Here is a 23,063-nt window from a genome sequence, read left to right as displayed (position 1 = left end):
CACTAAAGCATGGTAGCGAGTGTTCCAAGACATGGAAAAAAAAAAAAGAAAAAAAAAGTAAAAAAAAAGTAATCCAAAGTAATTACAGAGGCTTTACTCCTAACCCAAAGATCTGTGGATCAATACTACTGCGAGAACATAAGCCCTTGTTGCATGTGTGATGATTTATAGGGTGCGGAGGACAGGTACCATATTAATTGAGCCAACAAAATCTAATCTCATACTTGTTATTGGGGAAAGTGAGGCAAATGTAGTCAGTGCTGGGGGCTGTTTATAGTGAGACAGATATGTGCAACTCTGCATATGTGTGTGCATATGCAGGTAAAGGGATAGGTGAACCCCTTCTTGGAAAACACGGGGTGGAAATTTTAGTGAAACCAAATAATGGATTAATTAAAAGAATTAAGATGCAGCCCGTAACCTTTGTCTAGCATTTTACACCCAGTCACCACCCTACAGGTGCACCTCTTTTTTGTGAAGTTGCTCACCCCACAGCTAGTGGTGTTAGGGATATGAAGAGCATTTGTTAAGGAAGAGACTAGTGTCTGTGTGAACAGCTGGTGAAAACCTAAAATTTGTTTTTGGAAGAAAATCCTAACATTTTGTGAAACAGACATTGTTTAGGATGAAACCTAAAATAGTCAAAATGTCCTTATATCAACTCTAAACATATTTTCCACTAAAATGAACCAAAATTCCTTACTTTTGTAGATGTTTCAGGGCCCCTCCCAGAAATTGCTGAAGGTGTCTGAGAACGTCAGGAGAAGCGTAGGATGGGCCCAAGATTTGCATTAGCCCACTGGGTGGTAGGAAGCCCAACATATCATTAAGGGTCCTGGGCGTGCAAGTGGCCTTCCAGAGACAGTATAATGAATGTGTTTTTTTTAAACCAGCAAAACTCAAGATCTTAGAAACTGGAGTTCCCACCTCTATGGCAGGGATCTCTGTAGTCAGGGTCCCCATCCTGTGGAGCGCTCCACTAACTTGAGCTGTGGAGGAGTCTAATCCCAAATTACTACAAAGCCTTTCCACAATGTGGAGGATGGATGAGAAAGGATGTAGTACTTCCCACAGTTTGGAATGAGATCAAGTGAAGAAGGGAGAGTTAGGTATTTCTGCTTTTCAATGTATCTAGAATTTGCTGTCATCCTGAATTGTTTCATTTCCCCGGAACCATTCTGGGAAGCACTTCTGATGTGGGAGGATGTGCCAGTGGCAGGCATCCCAGGACTACATGGCCGAGGTTGCGTTGCCCCATCGCCTTCTGAAGGATATGACTGAGAATCTTGTCAAAAATGGGCCAACTTTCCATTACTCAAAGTCATCATTCATTTGGGAATGGAATCTAGTGCTGGGTAGTAGTGCCACTGCTGAGGTTTTTTCTCTCTTTCGTGTGTGTGGGCATAAGATATATATATGCTGCCTATATATACATTATTATTTATTTGTATATACTGCAGATACAAAATATATGCAAATATGTAAGTGTAGATATTATGTTAGAGTAAATCTTCCTACGTATGTTGTTTATATACACTTCTTAGTAATAGTGTTTTAGTCTGGGACAGATTGCCCAGAGAGTCTGGGGAATTTCTGTCCTTTGAGATACAAAAATCAGGCATGGGCAAGACCCTGCATGGACTGATCTATCTTTCAAGTTACCTCTTCTTTGAGCAGGGGTTTAGAATAAATCACCTCCATAAATCGCTTCCGTCCCAAATTATTTTAAGATTCGATGAAGCTTTCCCCTGTATTTTTCACTTCAAGACAGTTTTCTAAAGGTTCTTTGGTAGATACTTGTTATTAATACCAAGAAGTCTTTTAATGCATTTATACATTTTTGTTCCTAACATCTGTCTTTAATGCTTTTGCAGTTATACAGCTCTGAGGTTCATTCCCAAGCTGTTCTGTGCAGCAATTTGCTGGTGGTCTGTGGAAAGTTGGAGGACTACAAAGTAGTAGTTTTGCTTTCCAGCTGTAGATGTGTAGAAAAAAAAGAAAGAAAAAAAGAAAGAAAGAAAGCAAAGCAGCATTTCTTTCCACTGGAAGCAGATGTTCTCAGGATGGGATGTTTGATTGCCTCTTCCTGCTCTTGTTTCCTCCCTGAAATCTATGCTAAGAAAACATCTGACAGTGCCCGAGGTAGTTTTGGCAATCTTCAAAGCCAATGCAATCTTCATAGCACTACTATGAGATTGTAAATCCCAGTAACCATCATAAGGCTAGTGGAAGTAGCTAGTCACTATTTTTCTGATAGAAAAACTGAATTTAAAAGAGGTGATGAGCAGCCTAACTTCACTGACAGCGTCAGTGCAAGAGCAGGATTCTGCGTTCTTCAGTTTTATCTTTTTGGTTTGGAGCACAAATTTCTGCTGTAAAGGGGACAATCTAATCAACTGTATCTGCACTTATTAAAACACAACACAGTGATGCATTTATAATCCCAGTAAAGTGTTCACTGATTTCTGTGTGCTGAGGATTTCAGCCCACTTCACAGGTTTTTAACAGAATTTTAATAGAAAATTAATTAATGCTATAGTGTAGAGATTATAAAGAATTTACATTATTGACTTGTCAGATCTTAAAAGGAGTATACGGGTTAAAGTTAGTCAAATCCTTACTGGGATTTTAAAATCACTCATACTATTTACCCTGTACCAAAACTGATTTGAACAGATGTTAACCAGGCCTGGATCAATGGGCAACTCTCAACCCTCACAGACCCTTTCCCTTTCCCTTTCCCTTTCCCTTTCCCTTTCCCTTTCCCTTTCCCTTTCCTTTCCTCAAAGACTTTCTTTTCTTTTATGACATTTTTTATATAATGTGACATACAAATTATGTAATTCCAACTACCTGGTGAAGACCACTCACCACTCCTAACAAGCCAAGCTTCAGCCATTGCCCTGTGTTAGTGAGATGGGACTTCTTTCTTTTTTTTTCATATTTATTTCTGTGAAGTACTATGCTAATCTATAGTGCTATATAAATAATTAATAGGAAGGGCTCTGATGATGCTGAACACAGCCAGCTCTGTCTGCAGATCTATTTTTTATTATAGAGCTATTATTTGAGTCTGGTCAGCATTTCCCTAGAGTAGCTGTCTTAGTGTGAGGTCTGGGAGGATATGTGGGTTTATTTGAAGCAAGAAAAAAGTCATGTTTTGCACTTATATGTAATATGTTTATTGCAAACAGAAGAATTTATTTTTCCTTTTTTGAGTGCAATGCCCAATTTGATCTGCTTCTGCTACTATTTCATTACTCTGTCCCAAAGTCAGAAAGCAATCAGGAGTCTAATTGCATTTCATTCAGCACAGAGGACTGCATCTGTTCCAGTAAAGGTTCAGCTAGTTTCAGCTGAATGAGATGAATGGGGTGATATTGCACCAAATTGACCAGCTACTTGTGGCTATCTGCCTAATAACATTGCTTGAGAATTCAGAAAGCAGCTTTTGGTTAGGTGATCTAGAAACGATGATGCCATGGAAGTGTCGATTCAAAATGAAGAGCATTAATGAAAAGTGGGGTTTGTTTTAACCAGGACCATATTGGTGAGTTAATGCAGTTCCTTCCAGCTCTCCAGCAGGACCTGGATGAGGAAGATCGAAGGGATTAGGCATGGGGACCAGCTGCAGGTGCTGTAGGAGCAGGGCATGGCTGCAGGCGTTACCTATTGCCAGTGATTACTGTCCTGTGTTGGTGTTATCTGCAGAAAAGATTTACAGACTATTTGGGAAATCACTGAGGGTCTCTAACATAAATCATTACTGATGCTGAAGGATTTTTTAGCAATACTAATCAGGTCTGCTGACAAATCTTAGAAGGAGAAAATCCAGCCTGTGCCCAAACCAAGAGTGGGTATTCTCTGTGGTCATAGGGATGGGGCAGCCTCCTGGCACTAGCCCTGCTGCAGACAAAGATCCCTCCTTGCAGGTTGCACGCGATAGCCTGTGGCACTTTCAGCTGTGCAGTACAGGGCTTGAGAGCTTATTTCTTATCAGTTCTAATTTTTCAAAAGCTTAAGCATTTTCATCAAAAGAAATCTCTTGGAGGAAGGCCGTTCAGACTTGGAATCAGGAGAAGGTAATCTGCCAGCTGTAGATGAAGGATTTTTGACTCGGTTTCTAAAACAGCATGATAGGAATGCTTACTTTAGTTTATATAGTTCTCCTATCTTCTCCCAGGCCACCTGCCCATTAAAAGGAAAACTGTGGTAGGTATTTCTGAACAGCCAGGTACAATTGTCTTGCTAGGGCATGGCCCTTCTGCTGTGTTTGTAATGTGACAGCAATATCAACACTAGCAACATTGCAACTGCTTGTTTATCATTTGAACCAGAATTTAATGGCTGTAGCAATAGCTCTTTTTTTTTTTTTTTGAAGAAACTGTTGAATCTGTGTGACATCCATCAACATTTCCTCCTCCTGTTGATGCAGGCCACACCGTAAAATACACCAAAACGACTGCTTTCTCCATTATAACTCTTTTTTTTTAATCTGTTCAGCTGCAATAGTGTGGTTGTCCGCAAGTGGAGTCAGTAAAGGCAGCCCTTAGATGAGATGCGGTAGTCAGAAGGATAGGCTGAGCGTGCGGCTTTCTCTGCTGGTTCCTTTTCCCTCGGACATAAGGGTCTGCGTGTCTTGTGGATGGATCTACCATCTAGCTTTGATTGATCAAAAAAAAAAAAAATTGAACGGGAAACCATCTCAAAGCTTTAAGGGGACAACATCAAAATTAAAATAGTATGTTAATAAAATATTCATGTTCAGTGATCTGTATTGCAGCAAACTGTATCAGTGTCAGTCATTGTGCTGCACATCACTAACAGTAAAACACAGAGACTGTTATTTACAATTTCATCTCAAGTAATGGTTAGGCCATGCCAAAAAACCAAACCAAAACAACAACAACAACCAAAGTCTCCCCATCTCTGTCACAATACAAATACAGAGTAACGGGTAAGTAACATTAACAACTGCATTTACTTTTAATTGTATGTGTTAGCTTTCACTTGTTTCTTGGTTGTTCAGAATTTCTTCTTTATTAAAAAACAAAAACAACACAAAACCCAACCAAAACCAACAACAACAACAAAGACTTGTTGGTGGGCACTTGGTTTTAAAATATTTAAGAGCTGGAATAATGGAGACCACCTTATTTGTCTTCTTTAATTTATGGATTTGGATGTACTGAGGTTTAATCAGAGTGGTTTTTTGCTCCTTTACTGCCATTGGAAATCATTTTCTGGGGTAACCTTGTCATAAAAATAAAAATTCCTTCAAATTCTAATTATGGACATTTATCTCTAAATTCTGAACTCCCACCTCCTATCTCAAATTTATACTTTAAATTTACTGCTTAAAACCAAACTGATGTAGACGCTTTGTGGTGGAATTATTATTTTTTAACACACATTTAATCATAAGAGAGATTGGAACAGAGGTGATATATTCAAAATTCAGGTCTGTCCTTCAGTTTTCAGAATGGGTGTGTTTGTGTGGTGATGGATATAATCAGTGGCTTCCAAGGGGGTGCCTTCATATGTTTAAATCAAGGCTTCTAAAACTTTCTGTCTGGGAGGGGTAACAAGGAAACCATAGCAGCTAGTAATTTTTCTGTTCCTGCTGTCAGTGGTAAAAAATGGCAATGTCCAAAATATCCAAATGTAGAAGGACAGAGCAGAATCATGGCTCTCTTGGGCACCTTTTGTCTGTGACAAGATATTTATAAAATCATATTCTCAGCATGCAGAACTTTTCAGTTTCATTGCCTTTCTCATCATTCGTTGCTGTTTTTCCCCTATAACCTCTTCTGAAGTAGGTAACTGGAATTTCAAATTGTCCACTTGCTCCTGCTGTCCTTTCACATTGCTTCTCGCACCTATACACCAGCTGTGTCTCTCACTTCCTATCTTTTCCCCTTTGCAAGCCTTTCTATTGCCACCCCACTCTGTAAAAATCAGAAACCAGGGAGTCTAAATCAATAGGATACCGAAGAGCACCAGTTTCAGCACAGAGCGGCTGCCGGGCAGGCACAGCACTTTTGCCAGCAGCTACAAATGCCCCAGTCCCTGTGGACTCCATAAACACAGAGGTGGTCCCAGAAGCTTTGGAGATAGGTGGGAGCAAGATGATAGATGGCAGTCATTGTCCCTTCCCAATCTAGCCTTGCCCATCTATTTCACTGTGCTGTTCTTGGGGAGAGGAAGATGGAACCTGAACAGGTAGAAGAAGTCATACTTGCTTGTACTGTAGGTAAGACCATATATTTCAGCAAAGTGATAATATTGTGTTCTGGTATTCTTTTTGGGCAAAGTAAATAACGCCTCTACATTTTGCAATATTTCTTGACAGAGATACAAGTGAAATCCATGTACCACACAGTCTCCTTTGCATTCTCTTCCAGTGATCTAGTAAAGCTTCTATTTTAAGCAAACCCCATATTAGAGTTAATCAACTTGCTAGTTTTATAGGTCCCCTTTTATCTTCAGTTGTTTGGAGTTAAACATCTGGATGCAGTATGTAGAAAATGTAGCTGTGCTACAACTGGATTCCCTGCAATGGAGTAGTCTCACACAAATCTGTGTTAATGCCACATTTTCTTTATTCTCTAACAAAAAGAAGGCTCACTAGGAAATTCCTCTCAACCAGCCTTCCCTGGCAGGGCTGTGGAGACTTCTGTGCCTTCATTGGTCATTCTGAGAAATGCAGTTCACAAAATCTTGACAGGCAAGGATGTGCTTTAAGAATCACAAGGATTAAGTGTTGCTTCTTAATACTTCTGAGATGTTTCCTACTTCTCTAGCAGAGCTTAACTTTTTTGACCCTTCTGCCTTCTTCATGATGCTATCTTGCATTATCGAGGGAGCTCACTTCAGTGTTTGATTGTGTTTCTTAACAGGAACTGGAAGTTTCTGTAAAATGGAAAGGGAATTGCATGGCAAATGTTTTTGCTTTAAACCACACTCATTTGTTTAACCAGAGGTCAGACTCTTGCTGCCCCCTCCATGTCCTACAGGTTTCAAACTTAGAGTAGAGGGAAATTAAGTCTGTTTTGTCTTTGAAGATGGCTTCAAAGACAACTCCAATCCATAAAATCCTCCAGCTTAACATTGCTTTATTATCTTTCCCAGTACTTGAAGGCAGCACAGTAGGTTGTCCAGCGAAGGAAGCTGAAAGATTCAATGCAAAATGGCAATGCCCATTTTTTGCCCATAAGTTTGCTAATCTTCTTTTTTTCCTCTCACATTCTGGTAATGTTATTCTACTCACTTCTCTCAAATGGTTACATCAAAGGGCAATATGTTCTCCAATAAAATCAAGCCGGATCATCAAATGAGACTGACAAATTTGAAATGAGCCATTTCAGAGGTTCCAGTAGGTTACTTCATCATAAAAGCAAGTAATTTTAGGTAAAATGGAGAACAAATCTCTATAAACTAATAGCTAGAGTAAATGCATCAGGTCATAGATGTACAGTTAAAGAGTATTATCACGCCATTTCCAAAAGGAGAAAAATCGTACCCAGAGCAAAAACTCAAGTACTGCCCTTTTTCAGATCAGACTTGATTGGAGATTTGGAAAAAAGCCTCATTGTACTGAGAAATTCAAGTGGTATCAGGTAATTGTCTCAGAGTATGAAGAATTTTCTTAGCACTTCTAGTGACCCCTGAGGAAGGAATCTTCTGCTAACAGCAAGCCCTTCCCTCTGGCTGCAAAACCAAAGGCAGATCCAGGGACAGCAGACAGGTCCAGGTTTCCGGTGGTTTTTGCAGATGAAGTTGGATACCCAAGGTCCTGGATGAGATCCTATGCCCTGTGATATTTAGGATGTCACACCAAATTATCCCAGCAGCCCCCCATGCCTTCCCAGTTTAACCTCATGGAGGTGCTCGTGGCAAGCTGGCCCATCCCAAGCTCCCTGAGCTAGGGACAGATCCCGTCTGGCTTTCGGGGCTCTGAAGGTGACCCTGAGCAAGGGCAGCGGCTGTTGGTGGGAGGTCTGGCAGGGAATTTCAGCCACCTGAGAGCAGAAGAGGATTTGGATGAATTTCCTAGTGTCTGATGGAGCTCATCCCTTTCTAGGTACTGCTAAATCATTCTTGACAGGGATGACTTATCCCCAGGGCTCCTAAATCTGCTTCTGACAAGCAACCTTTTTTGCTGTTGGAATGCATTGGATTTCCCCAAGCATTGTGCATTTTTGAAATATTTCCTGTTAGAAAGGTATGCTTGTTCTCTGTTTGAGCTCTTCAGTCCTTGCTTTGCTAAATTACACAGGAAGAATAGTATGCTATGCCGTAAGTACACAAAGTGAATTATTTGGAAGGAAGAGCAAACATTTCTAGCAAGCATGTTTTAATCAGAGGTTGTTTATTGATGTCTTTTACTATATGTTTTCTTGGCTGTGGGAAGAGGTCTATATTTGAATTGGAAAATAATTTTGAAATTTCTTATTGTTTTCCCCAACTTTTCATTTGCAAGGGAACTTATTCCTATGTTATATATATCCTTCAACAGGTCATAATTTTTGGTGAAAGATTCAGACCGTATGCTAGAAGGAGAGTATGTCTTCCAAGCATAATAATGTCTGATGACAATGATAATATAGTGAACATCTCTGTTGCTAGAGTTTGTTATCCTTTCATAAGTCTTACTATATATATATATATTTCTATTTTCACATAAGTGAGAACATCAGCTGTCAGTCTTCATGGTGAATAAGTTTCTAACACTTAGGAACAGTGAAGAAAGCTCACCAGAATATTAAGTACTTGCATAGTAAGTATTATTTCAGAAAACAAAAGATACACAGAAAGGACAGGGTGTTTGTTTGTTTGTTTGTCTTTTGTTTTAAAATATTCCTATTTCAAAGCCATTCTCATACACTTAGGCGGTAGGATGAAAGTGGCATTACTGAGCCAGTTACCTTTTAAATCTTGTTGCTTTTAATCTTAGTCATTATAGGTAGCACTTTTCTCTCTAAATATTCCCATTGAAAACTGTGTAGCTACTTGCAGTGTAAAATATGAATCCATGCAACTTAGGTTCATTAAACTGAGAAAAATATGTTCAGTAAAGTATATACCTTTTAATTATAGGTGTTAACACTAAATTTCCACTCATTTCTGGAGAGGTTCTATTACTCTCCTAGCTGTGGGGGAGTGCCATAATTTTATTTTATATGGGAATAGCTGCTTAAAAATCATAAATACTGGATTGTTCTGATAGGTTTCATTTGGCTAATGCTCTTCTACCCAAATGGGATTGTTTGACAAAGTGTACTTTCAACTACTGAAACAATTTACAACTGTGAGATGAGAAATAGCTGAAAGATAGGTGGTATTTTTCCATTGTGTAATATCTTCCTTATTCTAAGCTCTTCTATGGGCTCTACACTCCCCTTTCTATGCCCCCTTTCTCCTCTCCTGGTGCTCAGCATGACAAAGCCTTTGCTTTTTGAGGCCATAGGTCCAGCAAACAGTCAGTGAAATCAGTAAAACCAGAATATATCTATGTAAGGAGTATTGGCTGTTTTGTCATCAGCTTAATGGCAGAAAAGTATTAGAAGATTGGTTTTAATTTAATTAGAAGGCTGAGACTTTTCTAGCCTTTTTGTGTGCATTTGTGTCTGTATATATCATGGTGAGCTGTAGCTTTTTCACATTCACAAGCTTGACACTGGCATTGCACAGAATATTGTCCAATACAACAGTAGACGAAAGAAAGGATAAGTAGTTATGAAAGTACATGATTCAGCCAAAATTTTCCCCCAACACATTTATCCACTTAAATGGTTTCAAGCGATTTTACTCCAGCCTGCTGAGCACTAAAAGGGTGTTCAAACAGCACTACACTGTCCTCTTGTACCCTTATGTCAACAGATTGACTTTTTATTGACTTTGGAGAATGCCCTCTGCAACATACAGGGGCTTGTTGGCTGTGCCCACTCCCCACAACGTAAACCATAACAGTAACAGTAAAACAGTAATAAACTCCCCTTTCTAAAGACAGTTTCTTTTTTCCCTATGGCTTAGTGTGCTATAATATCAACTATCAACACACAAGGGAGCAAAAGGGAATTTTCTCTTACCCTTTACAAAATCTCAGAAGAAGAGAGAAAGGGTAGCTTGCGTGTAGGTAATTTTACAACCTCGACTCAGCCAAGATCTCTGGAAATTTCTAAACTTCCCTCCAGCATCTTATTACATTTGTGAAGTCAATGTGTGTATCGTCGACTCAAAATGTTGCCTTATATTAGGTAAACAAATCACTATGTGTCACTAGTCCAAGGCTTTGCCTCTTATTCCTCAGCTTAGAAATGGACCTGCTGCCTGAAGGTGGAGAGTAAAGCCCCTCCAGTCTTTAACAGACCGGCTCCGTAACAACCTACCTCATGATATTTACAACAGTGATGGGTAGCTTTTATTTCCTGATAATGTACTGGCACCATGTTCCCAGTTAGAAGAGAAATAATAGTGAAAGCATATGGGAAACCTTACTCCCTTTCCTAATAACAAATACAGTGGAATTACACTTTATAATACCACAGACATATTTGTTTATGATACACATAAATCTTGGGCTATGTTACTAGGAAGACACATGCAGAGCTTTTATATTAAAGAATTCACATTCTGCGGCTAAACCTATTTTTGAAAAAAGAAATCTGCTTTTATTATTAACCATGTAGAGTATAGCTTCTGTACCACATATGTCTGGAGCTTCATTAAACATCCTAAATTAATAATTGTATAGAGTATTTAATCTATATTAATTATAGATAAATATAGATTAGGTCTTATGGATTCATGCATAGTCCATTCATTTCCAAATATTTGTGATAATTTGTTGACAAATCTACAGTGAAGATTATTACAAAGGAGATCTTCAGCCTCCCCTAGGGATTCTATGCTACAGGAAGCCCTGATCCAGGGTCTGCTTTGATCCTCATCCCTTGAGCCTCTCTCCCATATTCTTCTTTTCTTTACCAGGCTGCTTTTCCCCTGGTAAAACCTGCTCCCCTTACGATCCTACAGCCCCGTTTTCATCTGTGATTCCCGCATTTCTCTCATCCTTGTACATTCACAGCAATAAACCAGGCAGAGGCAGTAGGTCTGGCTTGTCTTCTGGATGTAGAGCTATTTGATGCTTGCTTACGGCTAGCAGAGAGGGGGTGAGTGGAGCACTCGGGCACCCCTGGGGTGGCCAGCTGGGACCACCCGGCCCCTCCATGCCCTGGGATCGTGGCCAGAGCTGCTTCTGCACAGAAGAGGTTTGAGGCCAAACTCTCTTGATATTGGAATCGATATCAAAATTTCTGTTAACTAAAATGATCCCAAGCTTAGCTTTGTGTCTACGCTATTAATGAGCAGGCCTACAGACCTCTGCAGAGTTTAAAAACCCAGGGAATGGAAAATTATACTGAGATTTACCCTTCTAAAACAATTGGACCTCAACCAAAAAAGCACTTGTGCTTTCAATAATCACTGACAGTTTTAAGAGCCAATATTTCAAGAGTTTCAGGGAAGGCAAGCAAATACTGTATGCTGTCAAAAATGTGAATTCAAACATTCTTTATATAACCCATACTTGAAGGTCTGATATTTTGGGGTTGAAAACATAAGTCCTTGAAGCCTATGGCTTTGATTCAATCTGATTCAATCAGTGCAATTCAACTATAATATTGAGACAACTTTTTAAAATTGTCTAAATGTTGACATTTTGCATTTAATATGTTATGTAAAAGAGTAATAATTCTGGCTTTTACATAAAATGAAGAGGCAGTACAAAACTGAAATACCCATCTTCTGGGATATTCTCATATTAAAAAAGCCTCTCAACAGGGTGTGAATTATTTTCATTTTTTAATTTCTGGAAGAACAGCAATTCCCAAGCTATATTTAATTATGATCTTTTGGATTTATTTATTTTTTTTTTTAAATATTCTTCAAACTGTCCACTTTCCCTTCAGCCTGCCAGAGCAGATGAGTTGGCAGAATACTGTTTTGTTTAAATCACATTCCTGTGGAACGTTCTGCATTTAATAATCAATATTTTGCCATGGGAAGCCATTTCACTAGTGAAGTTCAAACAGATCAAGTAACAAGAATAAAAACTTAGTTTTCCTCTGCTTTGCCACTCAACAGTTTCAGAAGGATTTTTCACCCATTTAGTCCAAGAATAAATGGGTAATCAAATTGGAAAGAAGGAAAACTAAAATTCTAATCTTTAAACCTAAAATGAACCAGAGGTGGGTTAATGCCCTTATCACTTGAATTTGGTGACCACAGCAATGCACAGAATATTCTAACCTTTGCTAGTTGGTGGTAAATCTTACTGCTAATTAAACCAAAAGAAGATTTTTATATTTTTAAAGGACTTCTGGATTCAGAAGATCCTGTCTCACAAAAATCGCATCAACAAAAAGACTAAAAGTTCCTCTCAACTTCAAGAATTTCAGTTTCCTTCCCAAACTGAACTGGCCAAACACATCCACAGAACAACTCTTGGGTGCTCCTTGGACTTGAACAGCAGACCTGGGTAAGAAAAACTGCAGCTTCTAAAGAAGCAACATCACTCTGTTGAAGAAGCTCCCAGGTGGGAAGGACACCACGTTGCCTTGGTTGTCTTTCTGTGCCAACCTTAACTGGAAGGGAAAGAACCCTTTATTGTATGCCGTAATAATCAATGATAAACGCTGCAGTGTTAAAACAGAAAACGTTAATCCATGCAGTGTGTTGCAATAACTCAAGTCCTAGTGAACAAAATAACTGTTCAGGAAAATCTGGAGTGTTTTTACGGATATATTGGTTTTGAGAAAATTGTTTCATTTTCTTGTTAATTTTGAAAACGAAGTTCAATTAAAGTTAAAGAAAAAAAAAGTTAAAAATATTTTGTTTTCTTTTCATCCTGGCATTTCTTGAGAGAAATTATTAACCTTTATAAAATATTCTGTATAAAACATAGTAACTATTTAAATTATCACTTGTCATATTTAATATATCCATTATAAGTCTAGACTTTTTGTCCACATGAAATGGCACCTTATAATACCATAATGTAAGGCTATTTAGTGATTTAATAAATCCCCCATGAGACCAAAAAATTCTTTTGTATTTTTTTTGAATAAATGTATTAATAGCAATGAAAAATCATTTTTATCTAAATGTTGTAGAACTAGTGAGGTTCTTGTATAATGTCATATTCAATAGAAAAAATAAGAATGTGAAAGAAATATGATTTTAATATCTGACAAGGCATTTATACTGTAAGATCATATGCTGATAAATCTCATAAACACTTAGAAACCTTGATTTTAGGACTGCAGTGTATTCTGGCACAGCAAGAAGACTAAATGTATGAAGAACTATTAGTTCATTAGGACAATGTTTCCAGAAGAAAAGGCTGCCACCCCTCTTTGGATGCTGCTGCTGCATGGATAGTAGACCTCAAATAACTTTTACTTTTAACTTTACTTTTTTATTTTTAAATTTTACTTCTTATATAGAAGCAAATCTCTGGAAAAGTATTGCTTCATGCATTTGGGCCAGGAGTTTTATTCATCTCACCTTCTGTATTGATGCAGTAATTGTGTTTGCTGCCTGCAGAAAATGATTACAGTTGGATACAGAGCTATGCTACATGCATGTGCATCACTTCAGAAGGGTACCGCTGTGCATTTGGAGCGGGTGCTGTAAAAGAGACATGTAGATAGCAGCACTAATAAATGTATGGATAAGACATAAAGGCCAGAAAATGAAAAAGAAGGGTAAGTTAAAACTAATATTGGCATCCTACTACTGAACTGAGAATAGGCTGGCAATAAAGAAGCAGGGGGATTTGATGGAGAACCTTGTTGCTTCTAGCATGTGTGCAGCAGTAAATAAAAACAGGAGCTCTCCAGACCTGGCGAATGAGTAATCTGCACTGGCAGCAAAACCACATGAAAGAAATGAGAATCTCTCTCTGATGGGGTTCAAAGTAGCCATGCAACAAACAGTGATCTCTACAAAGGGAGTCAGAGGTGCCCTGTACATCAAAGTGGGAGTTTGCTTCTGAGACGTGTTAACATCCAGCCCCCAGCAGGTCCTTCCAGGCATGCATGCATCACACAGCAAAGAAACAAAATGATCGTACAAAACTCCTAAGCATGGTGGCTCTGAGGGCTGTGGAAGGGGAAGATTTTTCAGGAACTTCCCAGCACTACAGTGCATTTTCACCAGGTTATGACTTCTTGTGTGCATGGACAAAGTTTCATGAGTACTGCAAATCTGTAGCCCCACATAACATCAGCACTGGCCTGAATCTTGGTAGGAATATTCCCAATTGAAATATGAAAGCAAATGAGGCACATGAAAAAGAGCTTTATATTTAGGGCTGTGAGCACTGGTCTGCACTCTTAGCACAGTCACAGGCAGTGCCAGGTGCCTGTGGCATTGGCCATGGTGATGGAGAATAAGGCAATCTTCTACCTATTTCTGGTACATCCTGCTGTATATCTCGGTAATGACAAAAAAAAAAAAAGAAAAAAAAAAAAGACTAGATTCAGCTGAAACCATACTGTGCACCTGAGCATAGAGATGAATGGATCACCATTCAGTACTGCTGATGTGGTGCAGACAGGCATTAGCCTTATTCAGGAGATGTGCAGCTGAAGAGCAAACCGTTGGCAGCTTCTTACCATCATCCTTTGAAAACCCTAGCGATACTGCATTGCCCCAGGTTCTGATACAAAGAGAGAGGCTGAGAGACAAAATTTGATGCCTGAGAATTGCCACGCCAATGCTTATGGATCAAAAACTGACACTCAGGTCTAGCTAGTCTGCATCTGATAGAAAATCACAACACATCACGTAGTGTTTTATCATAGCTCATGCTTTCATGGCAAACCCTGAATGCTTTGCAAGACTTTCTCTTCTTTAGCTTGGCCAAACCACATGGACACAGAATATTTGGTGACAAAAACATAAAATGCAGGATGAATTTTTCATTACATTTGAGTATTTGTGCATGTGTGTATGCTTATGATCACTGCAAAAAAAAACCAAAAACAATAAACTGTCTGTTGCACAGAAAGCCCCTTCAGCAGTGAAACAGCTATACCAATTGTCACTATTTCAAATGTTCAGTGAAATTGCTCATTTTTTGTTTATTTCTAAAGTAGCTACACATGGATCTCATGAAATTTCCTAACTAAAATGGTTTCTTGCAAAGTGAATTTTTCCAGACGAATCAATGTATTTGTATGCAAAGCACTATTCGCCAACAAACTGCTGAAAGCAATATATGATTCACTCTAATGATTCCAAGCTATGCATGACTTATGTTGAACAATGGAGCCAGAAGGTCATTTGTTCTCATGTCTCTGTGAAATTATTTGGACTCTGCATATGTCCAGAGGAAAAGGAAACCCTTATGAAAAGTGTCCAGCCCTTTGGAGAAAGCCTCAGCCTTCCCATAGATGCAGCTCACTGAAAGCAGTGCTCGTATCCTAAATTTTGACCACTGGCATTTTTTTTCTGAAAGGAAGCTGAAGATTTAGTTTGAAGGTTATCCTATTATCTGCTATCAGAATCTGCTTATGACTTATCAGTTTTGAAGTTCCACATGCTGGCATGTGATCTATATCTGCAGGAGTTATAATTAAGTGTCCACTTACTAGAATTTAATTTTGGACTTCAGAGGTGCAGCTCTTGCTAGTCTCTTATTCTGCCTTTTGTAATTTGGTATCTTTTATCTAAAAGCACTTACACTCTTCTGTCTGTATGATAAGAGGACAGGTGGAAACTTACAGCATTAGAAGTAAAAGTATTAATTTAAGGGGCCTATGACCACATTCGTAGACTAGAAAAAGATCACAAATTTAATTTGTGTGGGTGTATGCATATGTGCATATATATATATGTACACATACATATATACTTACCTAAGAATTTGAAACCAGGCAGAGACGAAGAATTGTTTTCATACCATGTTATGATACAGAAGTGGTCAGAAAATGACCAGTTAGTTATTGCTAAATATTTTTAGTTTCAAAGTTCTCATTTTCACTTTGAGATTTTCTCTATTCTCTCACCTGTTTGTCCATCCTTCCATCCCATCCCTTCACTCTTTTACTGAACATTGTTGTTTTCAAATTATTTGTATAATGCTAATGATACTAAACTGAGCTTTTGCTCTAAATGTCATTTCTTCTGCTCCCATTCGGATGACAAAAACACATTTAAAGTTTAAGTAACACTGCCACTAAAGTAACTGCAATATATATATATGGCATTCATGGTAACATGCTTTTTGCTGCATCAAATGCTTTTAAGGCAATAATTATGACTGCCCTTTAAGTCTGTGTTGGCTAGCCTTTCTTGAAAGGTATTCCATCATTTCTTAGAGTGTTATTTTGCTATACAGGAACAATTGTTAGTGCACCTTTTAAAGTAATATGCATAGTTTTAAAACACAGGTTAATGTAGGTGACTTGAGAGGTTGATATAAAGCAGCCATGCTTTTTGGCTCCTACAAATTCCCTAAATGCTATGAAATGGAGTTAAATGAAATTAAATGAAGCTAAATAAAATATAGATAACCACATACATTTTAAAAATATATTCCAGTACAACACATCTTATGACTTCGGAATTATTTTGGTGGAGGTATTCAGGAAATCAGTGTAAATCCAGAAAATAGATAAAAAGAGTAGGTCACAAGGCAATAATGCTAGACACAGACTGTGAGCATTAGATATTGCACTAGAACAACAACTCAAAAAACCTCTGCCCTTTCTGTATTTTAAAAGGTATTCTGTATTGGTTGGTTTGTTTGTTGTTTTAAATTCAGAATTGTTTGTCTTTTTGAAGAGTAAGATCTATTTAGGTCTTAGAGTTGATTAAAAGCTGAAAAAATGAAGGATTATTTTTCTCTAGATTTTTAATTTGTTTTCTTTCTTTGTGAAATATTAAATTTTTACTTGAAAAAAAAAAACAGACACCCAGATTTTTAATAATTCTGTGGTCCTTCGACAAATAATACTAAATTGCACTGCAGAAAAACCAGTCTGTTCGCTGGGAGAGAACACAAAGTGAGTTTTTTGAAATGTTTAGGAAAATATTTCTTAGACTGCACGATAAAGGTAATGTGTGAAACACATGGAAGGAATGTAATTTTCTAAACTAACAAAATGAACGAACTAGAAAATTAGTCCCCAGAATTTGTCTTCTGGCAAGACTGTATCAAGCACTCAAGGCTTACGAAATCATCAGTAGGAAACCTGTAAGACGAGAGAACCCCAAGTCTATTATAATTCAGGTAAGGTGCTCAGACAGACAGACAGTCCTCCAGGCTGCCAAGGAGAAAAATAAATGTTTTGCTGATGGCAAAGGAATCCTGTTTTTTCACTACATCAGTGCTGAAATTGTGAATGAAAGAGCAGGCTTTACTGAAACAAAAAAAAAAATACAAGAGTTGAAGTCTAAAATGCTTTGTGTGATGTATCTAGACAAGGCACTTCAGCGGTATTCAACACTCAAATTATTGCAGAAAGAACAGGGTGATTCAAGAGACACGAACAAGGAAAATATTGAATGATCCATCATCTCTCCTGAAGTAGAATAGAGTAGACACTCCCATTTTAAAAAAAGATTGTCTGATTATTACATTTTTCTTATAATGCATTCTCAGCTGCATTTTAAAGTCATTTTTAAAGTCTTTAAAATCATCCCAAACTGGAAACTCCTGAATTTCTGTTCATTGTGTTCTTCACTGCCATTTTCAAAAGTGTTTTAAAGTGACATGATGGTAACACTTAGACTATAATGACAAGTGCTTGAGTGTCTGCTCTAACTTCCAATGCTCATACATGCTCTGTTTTTAGTTTCTCCCTGTATTGCCCATTGATGTGGTTACTTTATTGGCAGGAGTTTACTATTATAAAAAGGCTACAGGATGACTATTGTATCTCAGTATCCGAAAGGAAGTGATGCTTCGACTTCTATTGAAAGAAAAAGCAGCAGATAAATTAACAATAATAAAAATAAAAACAATTTGTTTCCAGCTTCTATCTACAACATCAGTTTCAAGTTTTGCTGAAGCACTGGGGATTGATAGCGAGTACATCTGGAATGAAATGGAGGGAGGTTGAGATGTTGGGCTGCCGTAACTTCCATCATCATCTCTCCACTGCTGTGTGTGAGTACCAGAAGGGTGCAGCAGAGGAGGGTATCCAGAGAAACTCTTTAGAAACCTGAGTTAGAAATCCAGGTATATGGTACAATCCTCTCTGCCTTTTTTGTCTGGTCTTGACCACTGCTGGAGAATTTCTATGAAAATTTGGGCATTCTGCAACACTAGATGCCATATTCTACAAAGGGACACAGAACAGTGCTATTGCCCTTTGTTAAGCAGAGCTTCCTTATCCACGTGCATGGACTGGGGCTTTGCTACCAACCCCAAACGGCACGAGAAGTAAGGGATCCCAGCAGAACTGAAGCAGAAACCAAGCACTGGTCCACAATGGTTTATTAAATTCCTTCCTTCAAAGAGTGTTGAGACCTTGCACGGATGTGCTGCACAGAGTTTTACCCATCCTGTGCCCACCTGCGTCTCTGTACTGAATATTGTTCTGCCATGCCTGGTGATGTGGCCCAGATATTTCTGATTATTCTACCTGAAAGCAATTCGCCTTGCAGAAAGATCAGAAAAAGCATACGCTGGAGAGATTCAGTTACCGAGTGCAGGCTCCTGCTGAGCCAGTACTCTTTAATTTGGAATTATCAGAAAAGATGTGACTCCAACATGAATTCTTGTCTTTAAAATACCAAAATGAGCAAGAAATCACACCCTTTAAGTGTTCAAGGCTTTTTAATAATGATGAAGGTCAAAGACAAACTGCAGACTTGTGGAAGTGAGGAGGTGTCAGAGACTAACGCAATTCTTTTTTCAACTGCAGCGAGTGGACTGAAGGTTAGAGCAGGAGAATGGGGGAGAATGCAGACGGGCTATCTGATGCTGCAAGGAAAAGGAGAGCCCGCAGTCAGTAGTAACACACAGCACATTCCCAAGCATTGCTTCATCATTTTGTCGTATCTCAGACAGCACAAGAACGATCCTTCTGCAGCAATTAGAGGGAATACAAAAAAGGGAAATGTGGCTTTAGAGAAAGGGGCTTTGTGACACGATGGTGCTGGGACAAGCAACTTCTCTTTGATTACTGGCTCCAGCTGGGAGAGTGGGAGAGGAGAGGGAAGCAGGTGGCTCCTGAGAGGGTCCACCTGGAAGAAGGCTATAGAAGGGTGGCTGTTCTGCCTTGCTAGTCCTGGAGTTAGGAGAGGACAGAAAGTAAAAGGCTGAGGATTGCTATTTTTTTTGTTGTTTGTTTGTTTTGTTTTGAAAGGTAGGGATGTTTACTTGTTTGTTTTTTTGTTTTGTTTGTTTTGAGCTAATAATTGCTCCCAGAAAAGAAAGTGTAGTTGTGGAGGGTACTGGAAAAGTCCTGGTCACTGCATTGGGCTCTTCTGGGTGACTAAATACCATGCTAGCTCATACTAGAAAAACAACAAAGGAAATACCTTAGCAAGTTCTTGCTGCTTGTTTAAGTATGCTGCTGGTTTGTGCCCAGTTAGAAGAGAACTTTAAGGATAAAAGTTCTGTATTCTTTCTGTTTGAAAGAACCCAGACCCAGCAGAAATGGGTATTTCTAGTTGTTTTTGCTAAATCGCTGATGTCAATGGTCTTGGGCTTGTGTGGCCGGGAACCAGCATAATTTGCATATACACGAATTCAGTAATGCTGCAGGGTAACTGAGGAGTTCTTGATTTTTTTTCCTTCTAAAATCAAGCAGAGAGATAATATATTGGCAGGAGGGAAAGGGAGGAATTCATTTGCGGGGGCTCACTAGTCTCAAGATAGATCTTTGCAAAGCTTGGGAAAATAGCTTTTTGTGGCTCTGCTGAGTTCGTGTTTAATTACTTAGCTAGATATGACCTTGCACAACTTCTATAATACAAGGGACTAGGAGATCTTTTGTGGTAAACAGAGCCCGTAATAACTCTGTTCTCTAATCTCTGTTTCTCTAGCGATGCCACCCTTTATAAAACTATATATAACCTTGAAGCACCTAATTGAGGAAAGGCTTTGTGAGGGGATAAAAACATTTGAGTTGCAGGAAGTAATTACACCGGAACAGTGTTACTTGTCTTTTTATTGCTACGTACGAATACTGTTATCGGAAAACTCATTTCTAGTCATGTGTTCTTCGGGCTGGCAGTTATTATACAGCTGGCCACTGGCAGGAAATGCCTAAGAGCTTGAACAGAGAGATGTTATTTAGTTGTAATTTTAACACAGTTTGGGAAGTGCGCTGCTGTTTGTTTGCGGTTTTCTTGCATGCACCTGGGAATGTGGAATGTATAAAAGCATTCCCAAAGCAACACAAGTGTGTGTGGCACCTCAGAAAAGCCTACGAGAGTCCCATATGATTGCACAAGGTGAGTCTATGATAGTTGTAGTGACAAATCCTAAGAAATAAAGGAACTGGAGAAGTAGTGATGTGGCATAATTCAGTGAATTGTACTGTGCTGAGAAATTGTTTCATTGCAAACATTGTTTCATATGTTTTTTCTCTATTCTGTTCTTAGCATTGTATAAAAACCATTCTGTGTTGGAGATGCTAATAGTTTAAACATGCATTACAGGGGCTGGGATGAAATGAGTTTTGATGTGCATGATATTAATATCGGCTATGATTTTTGTGCTAAATCTACCTGTAATATGCAGCTCAGAAAAAAAGAGGAAGTGGTTCAAATTTTGCAATGTTCTTGTTGAACAACATACTGAGTCTATACTAATCCTTTAGCTATCAGAGCTATTCATGCCTTTGCCCCTGTGATACACATGCAGGTCAAGCACAACCTGCCCCTATATCCCTTGGTGCCTCCATGTGTCACCTCTCATGCCTTTCATGGCAGCCTCTAACCTGCTGTGAAAACGCAACCCCCTTTGAGCAGCTGGTCACAGCAGCTGCTTCACAGTGCAAGGCAATACTTTGACATCACTTAAATATCAGCCTCCTAAATGTTGTCTCCCTCTGCTATTTTGCCTTTCAACCAAGGAGGCTGCTCTGCCTTGAGGGGAGAAGCCAGGCCCTCTGGTTCTTAATTGCCTCCTTTCCCAAGTGACTTGAGTGATTGTTCTCTAACTCACTGTAATTATCTTTCACTGTAAACTAACCAAAGTACACTCTGATTTTTTTGGTGTTACATTCATTAGCAAGCATCCTGCTTTGAATGTTAATGTATTCTGGGAATGTCCAGTCTGTAAGTACAGACTGAAATGCATAGCAAGTACCTGTGAAATACCCTGAGAAACAAATCCTGGTAACAGATTGGAACTGAAAACCATAGTTTTACGTGCAGAATGGACCAATGGATGGTCAAGCTGCAGGATGGCTTTACATGGGAACATCATCTATGACAAACAGACAATCCCCCATCCTGCTTCCCAAAAAGACTGCCTGATGGGAAAGTTGGTTCTGAGTGTGTGCTTGTAGAGTTCTCACCACGGGTGGTGTTTGTTGCATGATTTCTTCTTTGTGATGAAGAGGGGGTCTCACCACACTGCTGCTTTTTTTTAGTATTATTATTTTCTTCAGGAAAAGTCTGAAGCTTAGCAGATGCTTTCGCATGTTAAGGTATTCAGTGCTGTGACCTGCCCAGTTTTCAGATGGGTAAATCTGTGCAGCATACAAAATTGATGCCTAATGCTTTTAGCAGCCATGGTTCTGATGTTCAGATCCTACTCGAGCTCCTGGATATTTTCTGTTGTATCTCCTATAACGAACAATGGAGCACGGCTCCTCTGCCAAGCACAGGTGGAGAGTTTTGTCTAATGTTGTTGATTGCTGGATAAAAAAGGAAATGTCTTGGGGCTTGGAGATTATTCCAGTCAAAGTTATGATTTGAATTTTCAAGTGACTGTGTGGACGCTTTTATTCTAGTAATAGGGACTCTTTAACCAATGTAGAATAATAGACTTCTGTAGTGGAGCAAACCAAATCAGAAAAAAGCTCTCAAAAATGTGCGTGCAGAAAGCTCCTGCTGAAAAACTTGTCCCACAATTGCCTTTTCCGTTAATTTCCTCTTCTAGACAGGGCCTTTGTCAGAGTGTTTTATCATATATTTTCGCTGAGAGGGCACTTGGTCACAGAGCTTGTGCATAGTGCTCAGATCTCAAGACACCAGGAATATCTAATGCAGACACTTGGAGTGTCTGGGTGCTAGAAACAACCCTGATGAGCTCTCATACACCTGGTTTGGCTAACAGAATTACCTGAACTTTTCTGATGTGCAAAAACGTTTCATCTGTATGAGACTATTTCTTTTGTTGGGCATTTCAATATCTCTTAGTGATTCAGATGAATAGGCAGACAAATATAAAACTCATACCAATGGAAATAATAATTAAGAAACAAAATAGAAATTTAGGTTTAAAACCAAAAGGCTTACTTATTGCTCATGAAAGCATTAGGGTATTTACAGGAAAACCCTAGAATAAAAGCTAGAGAATGTAATATTGCATGTTTAGGAGCCTCAGTTAATCTCAGTGTGATTCCCCCACCCGGAAAACTGAAAGAAAGTAACTTTCATGATATTGACTTCTGTCTATTTATCACTTTAAGTCTGTGTCTTTCTACAGCGCACACGCTTTTGAGAATTACTCTGAACATGTATAATGGAGTCCCTGGATACTGCAGACTATGAAAAGAAGTTTAAAAGCACCTCCAAACAACAGTCTGTGAGCAACCCACCTTATCAGATATTTAGGTCATTTGCTGAGGTGTAGGCCATACTTTCATACTGTCACTAGTAACTTGAAATATTTATCTGCTAAAGAAAACTTCCCTGCTAAAGATTGTAAGTAAGTCAAACTGTGGCCAACTTTTCCCTTTGTTTTTAAATTCTATTTAACATAGTTATAGGAGAGTTCAAAAAATGAACAAATTTCTATTGTTCTGTTTAATTTTTAGAAATAATTACAGAATACAGAAAATGCCTATAAATTGAATTATATACCA

The 23,063-nt window shown here is 38.7% G+C and overlaps 1 protein-coding gene across 5 annotated transcripts in view; it reads right to left on the bottom strand.

Annotated features, from left to right (window-relative positions):
- Positions 1-23,063, bottom strand: part of LOC310898570 (bifunctional heparan sulfate N-deacetylase/N-sulfotransferase 4) — a 163,814-nt gene that overhangs the window by 65,788 nt on the left and 74,963 nt on the right. The window lies entirely within an intron of this gene.

This window comes from Anser anser (genome assembly GCF_964211835.1).
Source record: "Anser anser genome assembly, chromosome: 4".
NCBI lineage: Eukaryota > Metazoa > Chordata > Aves > Anseriformes > Anatidae > Anser > Anser anser.
Note: the sequence above shows the minus strand (reverse complement) of the source record. Positions and strands in the feature narration are given on the sequence as shown.